Source organism: Salmo salar, chromosome ssa12 (assembly GCF_905237065.1).
Source record: "Salmo salar chromosome ssa12, Ssal_v3.1, whole genome shotgun sequence".
NCBI classification, from domain to species: Eukaryota; Metazoa; Chordata; class Actinopteri; order Salmoniformes; family Salmonidae; genus Salmo; species Salmo salar.
Window position 1 is genome coordinate 32,306,611 of NC_059453.1, and position 6,714 is coordinate 32,313,324.

A 6,714-nucleotide genomic window follows, 5' to 3' on the forward strand; every position below is an offset into this window, starting at 1 on the left:
AAAGAGCGTGAGAGAGACACATGCTTGTTATGGGAACGGGTTCAGGGAAAAGTATAAGACCTGCTCCCTCTGGTTTCAATCCATTAAATTAGTCAAATTAGAATCTGGAACCGCTCTTCCCCAAATGCATGTGGCTGGCTCGTCTTTGTGTTTCCATGGTAATACCAGCGAAGCTTCCTGGATGGTAACCATCAATAACCACCCAATCAGAGTTTAGGCTTAGTGCTAGTGAGGTGCCGCAGGCTCCGGGGCCTGCATCCACAAAGAATCTGTGTAGGAGTGCTGCTAAAGGATCCGTTTTGCCCTTTAGATCATAATGCGTATGATTATACGGACAGGAGGGACCCTACTCTGAAACACTTTTTAAATACGGGCCCTGGATTACTACACAGAGACTTGGTATGACTGTAGCAGTAGATACTTTAAACAAGTGTCCAGGAGTCGAGCCAAAAGCATTTTAGTCCCAGGTGGCAGTGCATCAGGCTAGCTAGGCATGCTGAACTCTCATGGCTAACACACGTGTTTTATAGTACAGAGTGTACCTATACAAGACACTCTACTGGTTTAAACTTTCTGGTTGAAATTCCTCCTTTCTGATCCTCAGGCAGCAGCAACCAGTGGTGACCAGGCAGTATGGAAAGAAAAGGAACAGGTGAGAGACCAATTATTCTATTCTAGTCTTGTCTGATTTCTCTATATTATTCATCCATATAACCCCACTAATAGCTACAGTTTGTAATAACTACGATTCAGCGGCAGTGCTAGGACAGTAAATCCTTAAATCGGTCTTCACATCAATAACGGTTCTTTCTTTTGTCAGATCGTTTATAATGCAGGGAGAAATACAGAGATCATCTTTCCCATAGATCAACGCCCTCTCTGTTACATGGCCAGTCCAACTACACAGCTAAATGAGGTTCAAGTTGCTTTTCAGATATTTGAAGTTGACTAAGTCAGAGATGGTTTAGCCTTACAGGATCGTGACTAGGGGCAGGATGTACTGAATGGCAATGAAAGAGCCTTGCCCTAGCCAGAGGAACTCGACTCTAGCACACAGGGCAGAGTATCAATGTCTCGACTCAAGTTGCAAATACAGAAACAGTGTCAGTCACCTGAGACCAATAAGAGGGGGTGGTCTGGCCAGAAACACCCAGCTCTGTTTGGGCCAATTCCAAACACCAGTGGACTGGGACTGTCTGGGAGTCAGAAGGGAGAGAGAGGACGCTTCTTCAGCATGCCTGGAGCGGAGGATAGTGCTCGCCTGCCAGGGCACTGGAGAGACGTGAGGGAGTGGAGCATAGAGAAGAGACAGAGACACAGAGTAAGAAAGATCTCACCTGAAACTCTCTTTATCCATCTCTCACCTGCACATTCTCTCTGTGTTTTGTCATCTCACGCAAACTACCAACACTAAATTGTTGTGTGTGTCTGCTACGACCTGGGGGGATCCACAAAGGTGAACTCTCTAAGGGTTACAACTATAGCTTGGAAGGGTTTTACTCTTATGCCACCTTTACTGATGCTGTTGATCAGCCCCCGTACTGTATGCACTTCTATGTAGTTTTTGAATTTACATAGATGGATTGGATGGAGTGTGTGTATGTGACTGTGTGATGAGGCAACTTAGAAATGTCAATTCATCAAGACTTGAGACTTCTGGGTCACAAGAACCAAGGGTACACAGTTCCTGGGGAGAAAACCAGCATGCTGCTAAATGTTTTATGCAAATGCGAGGCGGAAAACTGCTCCCTTTGCAAAACTAGGTTTAGTGTGAGAAAATGTGGCATAAAGAGATTCTGCTTTGCAACAACGTCTCGCTCTCTTTGAATGATTAATGTCCTTGCGTGTCAACTGCTTATCATCCCCTTGTCTGTCTGATCTCTCTTTTTCCTCTCTACCTCTCTCTCTTTCACAGATGTGGGTCCAGGATGTAGAAAATGTCCTCAGTTCAATGGCTAGGCAACTGGTGAGTCGATCCAAGTCTCTGTGTGATTGTATGATTACCACTACTTTAGCGGACATCTGTGTTGTTTGAAGTTGAATTCTGGAACGTGTTTCAAGGGACAAGTTCGTCTTTGGCCATTCCCTGTACAGGAATATTTACACAGTGATTTATCCTGTCAGCTGATAAAGACTTTGAACCATGCGGTAAAGGAGATACGTCTACAGCCTGAAAACGCCATACTCAATAGACAAAATGGTTACAGTTTGTAATAGTATCCGAAAATGTGTTTTGCAGGATGGTCTCGTAGCTTTTAACCTGTGTCACACCATTGTTGCAGTAGCATTAGTAGGTTCGCTAGTCAGCAGCTAACTTACAAACTAACTGCCTCTCTCTTCCCCCTCCCAGTGTGCTTCCCTGGATAAATATCCTCGCCACGAGCTTGGGGATGGCTCAAAACACTTCTCCCCTTCCTTCCAAGACTGGTTTCCCTCCCGTCATCCAGCCCTTACTTACAGACAGTTATAGGTCCTCTGCACCCACAGACTGAAGAGCTAAGCCATGGACCACATTGCTCAGCAGCTAAAATGGACAATAGCAGCATGAAGCCTTCCTCATTGATTGATTTGAAATGTTTATTGGTGTGAATCATCTAGAAACCACCACAGGTAGTGCTGCCACAGAGGAGGAGTCAAAGATCTTCAGTTATATACCAGAGACGCCAAAGCTCATGAAAATACATTTCTAACCTTGTCCGACTCTCCCCATTTTAGGGTATGCATTGAAAGCAAAGAGGAACAAAGGTGATGCAACCATTCCAAAGCATGATGTCTACTCCTCTATGATAAGTTGCTGTTTGACATTCTGGAGAGGTGTAATCATATAAAGACACAGATGTCCTCCAAGAGTTACACTCTAATAAAGGATGATGGAAAGTCAAACAGAGACCAGAGTTTACAGTCTGACCTTCTCTGGTCCAAGAGGCTGGAGACCACACCACCCTCCCGTCAATTAAATAAACAAGTGATTTGTCTGAGCTACTCTCTGTTGTATCTTTGTCTGAAAATGTTGGTAGAGTTCGAAATCTGGCAGTGGAAACAGAACACACAACATATCAGTAGGTGCACCTGCAGACCACTTGACTAAGTATCCATTTGATAGGTTATTGATTCTATTGGAGGCTCTGTGGCTTAGGAGGGAAATGGGACTGTGTGGTTGGTAGTTGAATGATTTCTTGGAAGCAGATATGATTTGGTGTCTATATATAGGGTCTCAACAGACGGAGCAGTGCGACCTGTACTGTGTCAGCTGACTTCCTGGTCCCTAGTCTCCTCGGCCCCCAAATGAGATCGAAGACGCCATGCTTCCTGGCTGATTAAATAAATGATTGAATCCTTGTTGTTGCTGTTGATTTTCTCCTGTTGTCCTGGGGATTTCGTTGGCTTGTTTGTTTTCGTACGTCAGGGTCACAAAGGGAAAGCAAGTTTTTTTTACGAAAAAGTAAAAAATGCATTGCCATAAAGGGAATTGGGCGGCATTGGATCCACTCTATTAAAGGGACATTTTCACAATCATCTCCAGTAAGTCGGACCCCAGTAAGACTAGCTGTCACCATTGACGTCGGCTAATGGGGATTCTAATAAATAAAAAATCTAAGCGCCACCCCAACATTAACATATGTGAAACTGACTGGCATCTATGTTTTGTAGTAAAGAAGATGGTGGAAAGTAAGTGTTTCCAATGACATCATCAACCACTTAGTAGACAATTACTAGGCAGTTATTAGGTAATGCCTATTCATAATTGGTTAAAATCACACTAGCTTCTGTCCTCCTCTGGGTACATTGACTTCAATACAAAACCTAGGAGGCTCATGGTTCTCACCCCCTTCCATAGACTTACACAGTAATTATGACAACGTCCGAAGTACGTCCCAAAACTTATCAGAGCTCTTGCAGCATGAAGTGATGTTGTCCATCCAATCAACAGATCAGGGAATGAATCTAGTACTGAAAGCATAAGCTACAGCTAGCTAGCACTGCAGTGCATAAAATGTGGTGAGTAGTTGACTCAAAGAGAGAGAAAGACAATAGTTGAACAAATTACTTTCTTTCTAAATTAAGGAGAAGCTAGAGAGAGAGAGAGAGAGAGAGAGAGAGAGAGATCGCTATATTTGGTTGTATTTTTTTTTATTTTCACTGAGCTAGCAAATGCAGCTAGCTAGTTTGGACTACTCAAACACCCGGGTAAAAGAGAGAGGAATGCTATGTTAGCTAGCTGGCTGTGGCTATCCCACACTGGAACTCTTCCAAGTCAAGGAAACTTTTGGTTTTATTAATTTATTACTGCTAAACTGCTTTCTGACTGTACACTGTACTGCATGATTGTAGCGGGTTTACTAACCCGTTAGTTTTAGTAGTTCTAGTTGACTATGACATGACAACGATGTAGGCTATATGTAGCAGTTAGGGTCCTGATATGAAGGTTCGGCTTGGACGTTTTTTTTCTCGCCTGGTCACAGACAGTTGATGTGTTGTGCACTGAAGTCCACAAGAGAAGGGAAAATGTGAGAGGAGGAGAGCGCATAGATAGATAGCTGCAAAAAGGAATTATATATACAACGAGCAAAGTGATCATGCTGTTTTTATGTGGCTGCTATGAAAGTGAACTGTGTTAGATTGTGATCTGGGGTGTATTCATTCCGCCGATTCTGTTGATAAACGTTTCTTAAACAGAAGCAAATGGAACGAAACGGGGATAAACATACCTGAATTTGTCCAATGGAAACTCTCATTTGCAACTGTTGGACTAATGATTACACCCTAGATCAGGTAGATGCAGGCAAGAGTGTGCAAGGCGGTACTGAATGTGTCACTGTCTGTCACCTTGATTACTCAAAATTCTCTCAAACTGTGCATCTACGTTTTAAACTTGTTGTAGCAACCTCATGATGGGTACAGGGAAAATTAGAGTATCACGTAGTACTGACTGGACCAACTACCAACTCCCAACCGTACATGGCACAATGTCAGCCGCACCCAGCAGAAAATAATGGGATAATATGTACACTGTGCATCTCCCGCCCGCCTGCCAAGCCGACACTCTAAATCCGCTTCTGTAATCAAGAGGATGCAGGACAAGCCTATCAGGCGGAGAGTGGCGATAGCACTGGATGGCGCGTATCTCTATCTCGTTGCCGGCCCGATGCTCCCCAGTGTCTCAAATTAAGAGGTGAAAGTGAGGAGCTTTTGTGCAGTGAGTGGAGCAGCGCGGAGCAGAGCGGAGGCTCCTGTGGGTAATGAGCATAGCCTTCCTGCTCTTCTCTCTCTGGCTGGCAGACCTGGAGAGATAATTTAATGGCCAGAACTGAGGACAGGGCCATGCTGCTCTAATGGAACCTGATAGAGAGGGGCCAGAGAGATAGTTAGGGCCTATTATACTGTAAACTGGGTTATTCGAGGCCTGAATGCTGATCGGTATATCAGACCAATACCATGGGTATGACAAAACATTTATTTTTACTGCTCTAATTACATTGGTAACCAGTTTATAATAACAATAAGGCACCTCGGGGGTTTGTGATATATGGCCAATATATCACGGCTAAGGGCTGTGTCCAGGCACTCCGCATTGCGTCGTGCGTAAGAACAGCCCTTAGCCATGGTATATTGGCCATATACCAAACCCCCTCATGCCTCATTGCTTAAATAGAGTCTGCACAGCAATGCTCAAATCAATGTATGCCCAGGTACTGGAGCCCATTGCTGGTCACACGTCTCATTAGCCTAATATTTGCGCGGGTCTAAGCCCAAACATGGATAAACACAAACCGTGATGGAGACAGAGAGTTAGGTAGAGACTGGGGGAAAGAGAGAGATAGGGATGAACTGATTGACCGGTAGGAGTTTGAAGTTCCCCAGAGAACTGTCTCACCATGCACAATATCTAGTTGCTTTTTAACATGAATAAGGCAAGTGCAGAGCACATGGAGGCACTGGCACACATCCCTCAGCCTCCTACTCATCCCCATTTCCTCCGGTCCTCCCAGCCCCCGGGTTCCTCTCCTCTACTCCCTCTCCACCCATCTATCCCCCATTGCTCCTGTCCTTGTAACCCACATGTTTTTCTGCCCTACCCTCCCTCCCTCCCTCCAGAGGGATTAAGGCCTGTGGATAACCCATCTCCTGAGGTAATCCTCACAGAGGTGAGCAGCATAATGAACACTGGCTGATACAGCAGCAGCAGCCTCCCGCAGCGTCCCTCAAACAACTGACAAGAGGCTCCGCAGTCAATTACATCAGGCTTGAGGGCATTCAAATCCCTCAGCCTCCTTCCACTCCGGAGGGGTCAACGGGTCAGGTGTGAGGGACTCCTCCTCCTCCTATCCACCGTAGTTAGGTATCCTTTCAAGATGGCTTTTCTTCATTCTCTCAGTCGTAGTCGCCACTTCAGGCACGAGGCAACACTCGGGCGCCGAGGAGCTGCATCTAATTGGCCTTGCATTAGCATAGAGAAATGACCCTCTGTGTTTGGCGGCGGAGGGGTTGAAGAAGCCTAGCGAACAACAAATGTTGAGTAAAAGTCTACAAGTACTTGGTTTTAAATATACTATATAAGTATCAAAAGTAAATGTAATTGCTAAAATATACATAAGTAAATGCTATAAAATATTTCAAATTCCTTATATTGAGCAAACCAGACAGCGTGATTTTATTGTTTTTAATTTATTTACGGATAGCTAGGGGCACACTCCAACACACATATTTACAAAC